Source organism: Trichechus manatus, unplaced genomic scaffold, assembly GCF_000243295.1.
Source record: "Trichechus manatus latirostris isolate Lorelei unplaced genomic scaffold, TriManLat1.0 scaffold00108, whole genome shotgun sequence".
Lineage (NCBI taxonomy): Eukaryota > Metazoa > Chordata > Mammalia > Sirenia > Trichechidae > Trichechus > Trichechus manatus.
The window spans coordinates 4,798,886-4,814,107 of NW_004444044.1; positions in this window are offsets into that span (position 1 = coordinate 4,798,886).

Here is a 15,222-nt window from a genome sequence, read left to right on the forward strand (position 1 = left end):
TCATAGGTAAGCAGTACGAGAAAAAAAAAAAATTATTACCCTGTTTCTTTAGGAAGACAAGAAATCCAGGCAGTGGATGATCTGAGATGGGTTATCTCAACACTATTTAAATCTTGTTTCTCCATAATATGATAATTCTGTGCTTTAAAATCCCGATAACCCATTTGAATTCTAAGAAGTCATTTTGATTACATGTTGTTTTTCTGCCCATTTTTGGTTCCCATATATTGTAAGGAGTTTATCACACAGGATAGTTTAAAACCTGCTAACAGGAAATGAGGATGTTATAATAATTGACATTCTGTTTTTGTGTAGGTTCACATCTGCCATGAACTAGTTGTTTGGTTCAAGGAAGTTTTTGTCTCTCTCCTGGTTTCAAATTCCCCATGTGTATAAATTTAGGTGACTGTAGAAAAAAAGACTTTCCAGACCTATTTTCTAATTTTCTATGAAGATGTGTAATTAAAACTGCATCATTTAAAAAATACATATAGTTCCCTATTTGAATGGATGGAGAATTGAAGTTTGGTAGCCTTTTATCAAATATAGAATTTTCTCTACCTAAATGACAAGCCACATAATAGGAAACTCAGTTCCACTACCTGTTAGTGCAAAAAACTGAGCAAGTAGCTTTTGTCTTTAGTTTCTCTATCTATAAAAAGACAACAAAATAATATGCTGTTGCAAAGTTTAGCAATAATAAATATAACGTGATTGTTATATAGATGGCACACGCTAAGCCAGGATGCTCAAATTCAAGTAACTGTAGAGTCAGACAAGTGACTTAAATGAGTAAAACAGAGCTAGATATTTAAAAAATATATATAAGATAAAGTGCAGACTATTGCCTTGCAGAGAGTGCAAGCTTTAATTAAAGCAGCAGCTGATATTCAGATCCATCCAATTTTTTGACATGTAAGAAAGAATTAATGATCTGTATTGACAGAAGGATCCCTGGTGGCACAGTGGTTAAGCGTTCGTTGCTAACTGAAAGGTTAGCACTACAAACCCACCAGCTGCTCAGTAGGAGAGATGTGGCAGTCTGCTTACCTAAGAGTACAGCCTTGGAAACTCAAACTCTATGGGGCAATTCTACTGTGTCCTATAGGGTTCCTATGAGTTGGAATCGACTTAAAGGCAGTGGGTTTTTTTATTGACAGATCATCCATAACTATCTTTAAGAGAGAAATCAGAAGTCTGGATTTTTTTAATGTGACTTATTCAGATATTTATAAATCATCAGTTAATTTAAAATATGCTTTAAAATATTGTGTGGGTCAACAAAATCCATTGAAGGGCTGGGTTTTGCCAAAATGCTACCAGTTTGTGACCTTTGCATTTATTGGGGAGTGAATCATTTGGGTGAGCCAAGTACTCCGTTTAGCTGGAAAATTAACATTTAAACACCAACAAGTTAAAAAAAAGTCTCTAATCATTTAGTATAGAAGGGTTTCTAAAATTTACCACACATATTGCTACATTTTTGAACACTATAGAGGACCAATTATTATATATGGTATTTAGCAGCTATTGACTGATTTAAAATGGTTTGTCATGTAAAATTATTTTGCTGAAACTATCTTTTATTTTTTTCTGATGTTTATATCTCCTTTGCAACTGCCTAGTAATCATATTATTTTGTATTTTTTGTATGTTATGTATGTTAGAAAGCTTTGTCTCCTGAGGGCAAGAAATCTGTCTAGTTAATCTTTGTATTCCCATCAGTTAGTTTGGGGCTTGACAAACATGCTTGTTCATTTCTTAAATTCTCCAGAAATCTCTGGATTAGTGCAGAGGCTTAGGGAAGGGGCAGACAGACGGAGACACTTGCTTCTGGGCACAAGTCCAAGGGCACAGAATGGCATTCTGAGATGCCACAACTGTGAAAGGCGCTTGACTGAAGCAGCCAGACGAGAGAGGGGAAGGCGTTTCTGCTGACGCATTGCTGCTATCAACGTCTATTCATCTTGAAATTATGAGAGCAACTTAGAGATTGCCTCTGGATCAATCTTGGGTTTATCTGCTGTTAATGCCTCTTAAGTCCATTACCGCTTTGTTTTACCCCTGTTATCTTTTACATCCTTACTTTATTTTCATTTGGCCCCCAATACCCTACAGAATCATCAATTTCCTCCCATTCTACAATTTACAGAAAACATCTCCTAATTCTTTTCCTCAAGCTATGACATTAATTTTCTCCTACTCTTTACCATCGAACATGTGTAGGGGGTTACATTTGTGGCTTTGTTCCGTAGCTTCTGCATTCAACTGACTTTCACCTAGTTCAGGTCTTCATCATTTTCTTGGATAATTCTAAATTGTTTCTTAATTGGTCTTTCTTCTTCTAACCTGACATTTTTCCAGGTCATTGTCCACACCATCCTCAGAGTTATTTTTCAAAAACAGACATAATGAGTCATTTTACTGCATGGAAATATTTACATGGCTTCTTATATAAAGGATAATATCCAAGGTATTAGCAGAGCATTCAACTTATTTAATATCTTTTCTGAGAGATATTTCTGCTGTCACTTCTTGTCTCTCCTTATGCCTTATCTACACTTTTTTTTCTGAAAACATCTTGTATTTTCATGTCATATCTCTCTCCATGTTCCTTTTCACAGGGAATGCCTTCCCTTCACTTTCTCTGATTAATAAACTCTTATGAATTCTTCAAGACCAACTTGAAATGTGAACATGTCTATGAAACTATCACTCAGATCTCTGATAGGTATAATCTTTCCTTACTCTGTGCATTCATTAGTGTAGTATTTACATTTATACTATATTTTAGCCACTAACATAGATTCATTTATTCATTGATTCATTCAACAACTAGTTATTGAGCAAAACCAGTTGCATAATTTCAGGTTGTTGAGATATATATAGGTCTCATGAAACTTACATTCTTATAAAGGTGACAGATAACATAAACACAAAGAATTGGAGACAGGTAACAAAAATCATGATAAAATAAGTAAAATGCATAGTATTTAGATTTTCTCATATGCTGAGAGAAAAACAACTAAATGAAGTGGAGTAGGAAATATCACGAGAGTGTTGGGTAACGTGGCCAGGGAAAACCTCACAGAAAATGTGAGTAAAGACCCGAGGGAACAGAGAGAGCACTCCATGCAGTTATCTGGGAGAAAGCATTCCAGATTGAAAACCAGGAAATAAAAGCCCTCAGGTGGCAGCTTGCCCAGTGTACTCAAGAAATGGCAAAGAAGCCAACAGGTCAAGAACAGAAATAAGGTGGAGAGTATAGGAAATAAATTCAGAGAGACAACATACAGCCTGACCCTGTAAGGTATTTTAGGTCATTTTACTGACTTTGTATTTTAATCTGGGAGTAACAGAAAACCACTGAAACGTTGTTAGTAAAGGAATGAAACATGAATTGCACTTTAAGGGCATCACTCTGACTTCTCATTTAAAAATATCCCAAAACGGACAAAGGGAAGAAGCAGTGAAATCCATTAGAAGGCTATTAGTATAATTCAAGCACCAGATAATGGTGGCTTGGACCATATAGTAGCAGTGAAGGTGATGAAAGTGTCAAATTTTGGATATCATTAGAAGGTAGAGTGAACAGGATCTGCTAGTGGATTAAACGTGGAGTGTGAGAACAAGGGAGCAGATAAAAATAACAACAAGATTTATGGGCTGAGCAGCTAAATAGCAATTAGAAGAATGGAGATTCCACTTATTAAGAGAGACTTTTGTGAGAGGGGTAGGCAGGTTTTAGGGGAAGATCTGGAGCTCAGTTTTGGCTATGTTAAGTTTGAAATTCCCGGTCAAAACATCCAAGGTAATATGATGATTAGACTGTTGAATACATATGTTTGTAATTTAGGAGAGAAGTTAGTCTTGAAGCTGAATTTGAGAGTCATAAGCTGATGATAATTTAAGACTGAGTCTGGATGCTGAATAAGTTCACCAGGGGAGTGAGTATAGACAGAAAAGAGAAGTCCAAGAACTGATTCTTAGAGACACTCTTCCATCACATGTCTTGTATATCAGTGAGTCTGAATAAGAGTAGTCAGAGAAGTAGGAGAAAAACAAGAGGACTGCAGTGACCTGGGAGCCAAATGAAGAAAGTGTCACAATGTCAAATGCTGCTTGCTGATAGGACAAATAAGAAGATGACTGAGAAATGATCATAGGGTTTCAAAAAATACATGTCATTTTGATCTTGATAAGAGCAGTTTTGGACTGGTAAATGTGAAAGCCTAATTGTAAGAAATAAATTAGAAGAGAGAAATTAGAGATATGAAGTATGGACAATTTTTTAAAAAATTATTCCGCCTCCCTGCCCCCTGCAAGGAGTAGGAGACATATGGGAAACACTACCAAGGGAATATAGTCCAGAGACCAAACCGGCTGCCGTCATATCAGTTCCTACTCATGGCAACCAACCCCATGTGTGTCAGAGTAGAACTGCGCTCCATGAGATTTCAATGACTGATTTTTCAGAAGTAGATCGCCAGAACTTTTTTCCAAGGAGCATCTGGGTGGACTCGGATCTCCAACCTTTCGTTTAACAGCCAAGTGTGTTAACTGCACCTTCCAGGGACTCCAGGATAAACAGGAGTATGCTTTTTAAAAGAGCATAAATTATGGAATGTTTTTAGTTTAATGAAAAAGATTCACTAGAGAAAGAAAAATAGTGATGCAATGCAATTTCCTTGTGTTGGTGGGAGAGGATGGTTTTGTACAAGTATAGTGACTGGGCTTCCAAAGAGCACAGATAATTCCTAAAGAGTAACAGACAGAGAATATGGAAAGGCAGGTGTGGGAGAGAGATGGTGAGGGAAAGTTTTAAAATCTCATTTCTGATTGCTTCTCTTTTCTCAGTAAAGTAAGAAGCAAGGTCATCTGATGAACGTGAAGACAGAAAGAGGTGTCGTCGCTTTAAGTATTAAATAATGACCTAGGAAAGTGGGAGTAAAATATAATATACTGCCAGACTTCATTAAAAGCTAGTGGAGGCTAGTTACTTTCAATTTAAAGTGATACCAATTGTCATGGTTGAGTTTTTTTTCTCAGCCACATTCACAGGAACAAAATATAAAATTTGTATTAACCTGGGAGATGAATTAGCTAAGCCAGGACACCTTCTCCTCACTTATCGACTATCTCGTTATCTGACACTTTGCATTTATGACAATAGTAAAAAATCTACTGTCTGATTATTTGTGCATTAATAACTTTTGTCTGGCTGTAATGAACAGTAACAAATGCTGAAGTGTGAGGCCAGAGTACCCCTAGCTTTGATGGTTATGTGTCAGCTTGGCTGGGACATGATTCTCAGTGGTTTAGCAATTATGTAATGATGTAATGTAGCAGTTATGTAATGATGTACTTTGGTAGTTATATAATGATGTAGTCATTCTCTATTTTGTGATCTGATATGGTCATCCTTCATTTTTGCATAACACTGATTTCATGTGATGACCTGGTCTGTGGAACCTAACCATTTTGATATGTGAGGAGAAGGTATATAATAAAGTCAGAAGTAAGTAAAGGATTTGATGATATATGCAAGAGTGTAATAATGATTAACTATAAAATTCAAACTGGGAAAAGAGGAGCACAAGACATTAGGAGCTTAAGGGACATTGAAAAATTGACAGATCATTGGAAGACACTGGTAAATCGAATAATTATTGATTTGGGATATTAAAATGGGTTTATTCAGTAGGTAGGAAATGGTATAGAACAGTAAGAAGAATAAAATTAAAATTATGGAGTGATTAAATCACTTATATAGCCACATCTAGATATTGGTATTTTCACATTTATGATCTACCTGTTAGCAAGGACCATGTCATCTTCATCCTTGTATCATTGTGTGACCTTCGGCATTGTTTAGCACAATGGTTCTCAATCTAGGGTGATTTTTGCTCCTCAGTGAAGATTTGGCATTTTTTTCAGGAATTTTCGGTTCTGACAATGGGGTTGGAGGTGTTACTAGCATTTTTTTGGTAGGAGTCAGGGATGCTGCTAAACACCCTAAAATACTTGCAACAATTCTCACATCACAGATTTATCCTGCCAAAAATGTCAATAGTGCTGTGGTTGAGAAACCTGGTCTAGCATATACTATGTTTTCAATAAATTGAACTAAATTGAAATTTTATGATTACATGTAAAATAAGAGCAATTAGGCTCCGATTTAGAGTATGTCCTATGTATCAGTGTTTTTGACTTAATGCTGCCATGATGCCTGCTTAGAGAACATTTTTCGTATTGCATGCTTCTTGATTACCTTTGTCAATTAATTTTAATAGCTATATTTCAGATAATTAAGATGTTATTTTATTATATTTGAATAACCCCATGGAAAGAATTAAAATATATAAGAAACTGCTAAGCTATCAAACCATATCTACATAATACTTCGTCAGTTAATTATATGATATATTGTTTAAAATTGGATCATTATATAAAATCCACGTTATTTACTTATTTTATCCCCCCCCCCATGTTTTAGGAAATTATTAAAACACTGCCCCAAATATTACTCAGGAGACAGAGATTCTAGTACTAGCTCTGTCTCTAAATAGTGTAGTATCTTGAGAAAATATTGTAAATGTTTAGGACCTCAGTTTCCTCTCTCTAAAATGTCTTTAAAATGAATGTTATCTAGCTCTTATTTCCTGAATATTTTTGGCCCCTTTATTGTGCTCTTTATCCTACTTTCATTTCTGCTTTCTTTCTTGAGGATTTTATTTACATGGCTTCAGCCATTACCTTGACTCTTCACCCAAATCTCATGCCTACATATTTCAGATCTGTCACCCAGCATGAGAGAGAGTTTTGGCTGAACAAATTCTGTTTATGATAAATAGTTCTAGACCGTTTTGCCTTGATTCCATCTTGCTCCTCGTCCAGGGCTGTCTTACAGAATTTCAAGAGATGCAATTCTTTTTATAGTCTAAGTAAATGCCAACCTCTATATTGTGCATAGCCAAAGCCTGGGCTACCCCACATGGCATTTGCTCCTTGTTTTCCATTGTTTCTGATGTTTACCTGACTTCTAACACCTGCCTTTGTGTTAAATCTCTGGCTCACCAATTTTTCCTTGGACAAGCTTTTCTTGTCTGAGTATTCTCCTTGATCATGGTTTTGCCTACTCTACTGGCCTGATCCAGTCCATAACCATATTGATTAATGTGATTAAAAATTGGTGTGAGAGACAGTCTCAAGAAACTGCTGTATTTATTGCACAGTATGCAAAGCACCTGATTGAGAAGCTAAAAAGGATATGGTGAATGGGTAGAGTATACTTTTTTGTTTTCCTTTTCTTTGAAATCACACTTTTTTGCCTGTGGCTTTGGCAACACAGAGCTAACACACAAAGGCACACTGTGCAGTAAAGGCCCTTCCTAGTTGAACCTATGACACTGGTGTCATTTCGTCATATCTTTTCATGACTTCCTTCTGGTTCAGTATGAACATAGTCTTTATAATATCAACTGAATAATTCAAATTTACAATAGACATTGACTTAGGTTTTGTAAACCATATAAAACATATAAGAAAATCAGGAATGCTCCCACCCAAAGTTCTTGCAAAATGTGAAATCAAGATATATTATGAAGAAAAATCATTAATTAGCTCTAAAGAATACCAGTGTACTCTGTTTACTTTAGAGAGGCATCTGTCTTTAATTCTTGAATATATCTCTTTCATGCAATGACTAAAAGAGAAGAATGTTTTAAGAATGGGTAGAGTCAAACAACCAATTACATTTATAAACATAAGTCAGTAAAGAGATAAAGAACTTGGAGATTGCTCTTGTAAACAGGCAATTTTAAGAACTTTGAAGCCAGCCTCAGAATCTATTGTGCTACTAAGAAAGACTCTGCTTTCCTCTGGGCTTCAGTTTCTTTTCTGTCCTCCATATCCTCTTGTGCCTCTGTGGATATTAACTGACTAATATTGACTCACTAAAAAAAACATGAGGCCAAACCTGAGCAGTCACTTTTTAATAAAATATATACTGGTATTTTTTGTTCACTGGAAGTAATCTCTAATTTACTGTCCCTACTAAAGCTGCAACACTCCCCACTATCTATAGAATAAAACTCATATTCCTTAGGAGGACTGCTTTGCTCTTCATTATTCAGTCCCTTTCCTTTCCATGTTCTCATCTTCTACTCCCTTTCTTGCACATTATGATCCAGATGTGCTATTTGATTTAGTTGTAGTTATATGTTTCCCATGTCGAAGACTCTGTTCCTCCTTACTTTTCAACCTAGCAATCTCTTCCTGTCTCAGGTCAACCTCTTTTTCCTCTGGCTTCAAGATTCCCCTCAGTACTCATGGCTTCCTGTAGGTCTTTTTCCTTCTCTTATCCATCAACTAAAAGTAAACTAGATATTCCCCTTCTGCTTATTGCATTTATGTACCAAATTATTAAAACATTTACTTCATTTAATTAAAAGTACGTTTTCATATGTATCTTCCTATGAAGGCTCTGACCTCCATGGGGACAAGAATTACCCCTTCTTATTTATTGTTATCTTTCAGCAAATAGTAAAATGTCTGGCAAAAAAACTAGATATTTATTTTTGGAAAAATATTGCCAGGCCTTTCTTCTTAGGCTGTCTTAGTATGGAAGCTCCACTGAAACCTGTTTAACATCAGAGCAACACGCTATTCTCCACTTACAGACAGGTGGTATCTGCACATGAGGAGAATTAGCCAGGAATTGAACCAGGGTCTCGTGCATGGAAAGCCAGCATTCTACCACTGAACCATTACTGCCTCCCCCTCTACTTGCAAAATCCTGTTTATCCCTCAAGAGATGATTCAAATGTCAACACCTCTACAGATCTTCCTTCCTGCAGACAATGTAGCATGAATCATCCAGTCCTTGGCCTCACCTAGTACTATTCAATCCCTCTAGTTTACTTTTATCATAGTTTTTTATGTCTGTTTCCCTCGGGGGGTTGTAAGGTTCCTGAGAGCCTTAACAATGTCTTATAATTTATGTATACCCAGTATCTCTAGCACCTTGCTTGGAATAACTGTGTATTTTCCAGAAAGATTATAAAAAAAATAGATCTTTAGGGAGGCAGAGCCAAGACAGTAGAATAGTCAGGCACTTCTGATGGTCCCTCTTACAACAAAGACCTGGAAAAACAAGTGAATTGATTATATATGACAATCTAGGAGCCCTGAACATCAAAGGCAAACTTGAGGAATCGGACCTAGTGGCAGGGAGAGAGAGAGATGGTTCAGAAGCAGTGAGGAGTTGCCAGACCTGACCCAGCAGGAACCGGAACCCTGAAGGCTGGATCAGCTGCCATGTGTGGTGAGGCAGGTAGTGGAGTTCGGGAAGCATTTTCCACATCAGGAGAGATCCAGCAGAGGAGAGTTTACTCAAGCCTCCAGAACTAGTGAAAAGTGACAATCAACTGGCAAAAGATAAGTACGCACATCAAACCTACCTCACAGATTAAAAAACACCCCATTTGGGAAGACCCTCTCTCCCATTTACCTGCTCCCTCCCCACTCTGCACCATGTCCTGGGGCCATCTTCAATTATTGCTGCATACCATAGGCCAGAAGTAGGACCCATCACGTGCCCTGAGCTATTCTCCTGAGCTTGGAGAGGGAAAAAATTAACAGGAAAAAAACAATCTGCCAGCTCCCCTAAGCTTGGAATTCAGGGCAAGCACAGTTCCCTAGGCACAGTCATAAGGGGTCCACAGACTCTGAATGCCTTTCACCCCTGCATAGAACAGTATGGCCACATTTTAACAACGTGGGCCCTCAGTAGCACAGTACAGCATGGTATATACCTGAAGCCTAGCTTCAACTGTATCATCTATATGGTGGAGTGGCAGGTGTGTGATGTTTGACACCGCTTTGCCCATTAAGCAGGGTCCTCACCTACTCATATCAGAGACCTGAGGACTTTTTGCTCCACCCACGTCACCTAACCACCTGCAACGGGGGTCCAAGAATAAGTGGTGCCTCCCAGTCATTACAGCCAACAGCATTGGGTCCCACAGTCTGGCTGCAAAAAAACCACCCACCTATGCACTCTATGGAACAGGGAAAAGCATTCCTCCTAGACACTCAGGAGCCAACAATCAGCCCCCTGCCTTGCTCAGTGTGTGATCCTCTACTGCGTCCAGATACTTGTGCCAACTCCAATCACCCTGACTGTCTAGGACTGTAGGTGAGAGCCTGCACCACACACTTGGTAACCAACTACCTGAACACCTGAGCAGAATCCATACAAGAAAAGTAAATGGACTCCTAGTCTCACATACCTAGTAACAGCTCTAACCACCTGGTGACAGGACGTTAGAGCTTCAAAGGCACCAATAATCAAACTAGCTCACCTGAGCAGCCTCTTTGGGCATATCAAAACAAAACAAAACAAGAATCTAGGACACACAAAACAAACATAAATAAATATAATAACTTATTGATCGCTCAGAGACAACAGTCAATATCAAATCACATAAAGAGGCAGACCATGATGGCTTCAGCAAGTTCCCAAAACAATCAAGAAATCTTCTGGAGGAAGAGAACTTCTTGGAATTACTGGAGGTAGAATACAAAAGATTAATATACAGAACTCTTCAAGAGATCAGGAGAGAAGTCAGTCAAAGCATAGGCCAAGCCAAGGAACACACAGACAAAGTGACAGAGGAACTTAAGATTATAGAAGAGCACAATGACAAATTTAACAGGCTGAAAGAGAATCCATAGAGAAACAGCAAACAGAAATCCAGAATATTAACAATAAAATGTCAGAAATAGACAACTCAACAGAAAGTCATAGGAGCAAAATTGAGGCAATGGAAGTCAGAATTAGTGAGATTGAAGATACAGCACTTGACACCAACTTATTTGAGGAAAAATCAGATAAAAGGATTTAACAATGAAGAAACTCTAAGAATTATGTGGGATTCTATCAAGAAGAATAACCAACAAGTGATTGGAGTACCAGAACAGGGGGGATAACATAAAACACAGAAAGAATTGTTGAAGATTTGTTGGGAGCAAACTTCCCTGAAATCATGAAAGATGACAAGATATCTATCCAAGATGCTTATTGAACCCCACACAAGGTAGACCCCAAAAGAAAGTCATCAAGACATATTATAATCAAACTTGCCAAAACCAAAGATAAAGTGACAATTTTAAGAGTGGCTAGGGATAAACAAAAAGTCACCTACAAAGGAGAGTCAATAAGACTAAGCTTGGACTACTCAGCAGAAACCATGCAGGCAAGAAGGCAATGGGATGACGTATACAAAGCCTTGAAGGAAAAAAAAATTGCCAGCCAAGAATTATATATCCAGCAAAACTGCCTCTCAAAATGATGGTGAAACTAGGACATTTCCAGATAAGCAGAAGTTCAGGGAATTTGCAGAAAAACCAAACCAAAACTACAAGAAATACTAAAGGGTGTCCTCCAGTTAGAAAATCAAGAACATCAGATAACCACCCAAGACTGGAACACAGGACAGAGCAACCAGATATCAACCCAGATAGGGAAGTCACAGAAATAAATTAAAGTGAAAATGCTGAAAATAGGGAAACAGAGACTCAATATGTAAAAGATGACATTAAAACAAAAAAGAGAGTCTGAAAAATGTAGTCATAGATCTTTCATACGGAGAGGAAGTCAAGGCGATATAAAGAAATAAAAGATTGGTTTAAACTTAGAAAAACAGAGGTAAATATTAAGGTAACCACAAAGAAAACTAACAATCCTACACATCAAATACAAAATCAGCAAATACAAAGTCAACAACAAGGAGAAAGATGAAAAGAAAATACATAAAGAAAAACAATTCAGCACAGAAAATTAAGTGGAACAAAGAAACTGTCAACAACCCAAAAAAAAAGACATCAAAATGACAGCACTAAATGCATACCTATGAATAATTACACTGAATGTAAATGGACTAAACGTACCAAAAAAGAGACTGAGAGTGGCAGAATGAGGGGGAAAAAAAAAAAATGTTCAGTCTATATGCTGCCTACAAGAGACACATCTTAGATTTAAAGACACAAACTAAAACTCAAAGGATAGAAAAAAAGAATATCAAGCAAACAACGATCAAAAAAGAGCAGGAGAGGCAATATTAATCTCTAACAAAATAGACTTTAAAGTAAAATCCACCACAAAGGATAAGGAAGGACAGTATATAATGATTAAAGGGTCATTACACCAGGAGGACATAACCATAATAAATATTTACACATCCAACGACAGGGCTCCAAAATACATAAAAAAAAAAACTCTAACAGCATTGAAAACAGAGATAGACAGTGCCACAATAATAGTAGGAGACTTCAATACACCACTTTCAGTGAAGGACAGAACATTCAGAAAGAAGCTCGATAAAAACACAGAAGATTTAAACGCCTCAATCAACCACCTTGACCTCATAGACATGTACCAAACACTCCATCCAACAGCAGACAAGTATACTTTCTTTTCCAATGCACATGGAACATTCTTCAGAATAGACCACATAATAGGGCATAAATGAAGCCTTAACAGAATCCAAAGCATCAAAATACTACACAACATCTTTTCTGACCATTAAACCGTAAAAGTGGAAATCAATAACAGAAAAAGTAAGGAAAAAAAAATCAAACACACAGAAAGTGAACAACACCTTGCTCAGAAACTACTGGGTTATAGAAGAAATTAAGGATAGAATACAGAAATTCACAGAATCAAATGAGGATGAAAACATTCCTACCAGAACCTTTGGGACACAGCAAAAGCAGTGCTCAGAAGTCAGTTCATAGCAGTAAATGCCCATATCCAAAAAGAAGGGCCAAAATCAAAACATTAACCCTACAACTTGAATGAATAGAAAGAGATCAGCAAAAGAAACCATCAGTCATCAGAAGAAAGCAAATGATAAAAACTAGAACAGAATTAAATGAAATAAAACATAGAAAAACAATGGAAAGAATTAAGAAGACAAAAGCCGGTTCTTTGAAAAGATCAACAAAATTGATAAACCACTGTCCAAACTGACAAAAGAAAAACAGGAGAGGAAGCAAATAACCCAAATAAGAAATGAGATGGATGATATCACAACAGACCCAACTGAAATTAAAAGAATCATAACAGAATACTATGAAAAACTGTACTCTAACAAACTTGAAAATCTAGAGGAAATGAACAAATTTCTAAAAACACACTACCTCCCTAAACTAACACAGAGGTAGAATAACTAAATAAACCTATAACAAAAGAAAAGATTGAAAAGGTAATAAAAAAAACTGCCAACAAAAAAAAAATCCCTGGCCCTGATGTTTTCACCAGAGAAATCTACCAAACTTTCAGAGAAGAGCTAACCCCATTAGTACTAAAAGTATTTTGGAGCATAGAAGAGGATGGAATGCTCCCAGACTCATTCTATGAAGCCAGCATAACCTTGATACCAAAACCAAATAAAGACACCACAAAAAGAAAATTACAGACAAATATCCCTCATGAACATAGACGCAAAAATCCTTAACAAAATTCTAGCCAATAGAATTCAACAACATATTAAAAAAAAAAACAAAAAAAAACTCCATGACCAAGTGGGATTCATACCAGGTATGCAGGGATGGGTCAACATTAGAAAAACAATCAATGTAATCCATCACATAAATAAAACAAAAGACAAGAACCACATGATCTTATCAATTGATGCAGAAAAGGCATTTGACAAAGTCCAACACTCATTCATGATTAAAACTCTCAACGAAATAAGAATGGAAGTGAAATTCCTCAACATAATAAAGGGCAATTATACAAAGCCAGCAGCCAACATCATCCTAAATGGAGAGAGTCTGAAAGCACTCCCCTTGAGAACCGGAATCAGGGAAGGATTCCTTTTATCACCACTCTTATTCAACATTGTGCTGAAAGTCTTAGGCAGAGCAATTAGGCTAGAAAAAGAAACAAAGTGCATCCAAATTGGTAAGGAAGAAATCAAAGTACCTCTATTTGCAGATGATATGATCTTATACACAGAAAACCCCAAAGAATCCACAAGAAAACTACTGGAACTAAGAGAAGATTTCAGCAAAGTATCAGGATACAAGATAAACATTCAAAAATCAGTTGGATTCCTCTTCACCAACAAAGAGAACTTCAAAGAGGAAATCACCAAATCAATACCATTTATAATAGCCTCCAAGAAGATAAAATACTTAGGAATAAATCTAACCAGAGATGTAAAAGACCTATACAAAGAAAACTACAAGACACAACTGCAAGAAACCAAAAGAGACCTGCATAAGTGGAAAAACATACCTTGCTCATGGATAGGGAGATTCAACATTGTCAAAATGTTAATTCTACCCAAAGCGATCTACAGATACAATGCAATCCCAATCCAAAGTCCAACGGCATTTTTTAATGAGATAGAGAAACAGATCACCAACTTCATTTGGAAAGGGAAGAGGCCCCAGATAAGCAAAGCATTACTCAAGAAGAAGAACAAAGTGGGTGGCCTCACCCTACCTGATTTTAGAACCTATTATACTGCCGTGATAGTCAAAACAGCCTGGTACTGATACAACAACAGATACATAGACCAATGGAACAGAATTGAGAATCCAGATGTAAATTCATCCACCTATGAGCAGCTGATATTTGACAAAGGCCCAAAGTCCATTAATGGGGGAAGAGACAGTCTGGTATAACTGGATATCCGTCTGCAAAGAACTGAAACAAGACCCATACCTCACACTATGCACAAAAACTAACTCAAAACGGATCAAAGACCTAAATCTAAAATCTAAAACGATAAGGATCATGGAAGAAAAAATATGGAGATGCTAGGAGCGAGCCCCAATACAATGCATAAACAGAATACAAACCATAAATAACAATGCACAAACATGAGAAGAGAAACTAGATAACTGGGAGCTCCTAAAAATCAAACACTTATGCTCATCCAAAGACTTCACCAAAATAATAAAAAGAGAACCTACAGACTGGGAAAAACTTTTTGGCTTCAACAAATCCTATCAGTGTCTAATCTCTAAAATCTACAAAGATATTGCAAAACCTCAGCAACAAAAGACAAATAACCCAATTAAAAAATGGGCAAAGGATATGAACAGTTATTTCACCAAAGAAGACATTCAGGTGGCTACCAGATACATGAGGAAATGCTCACAATCATTAGCCATTAGAGAAATGCAAATCAAAACTACAATGAGATA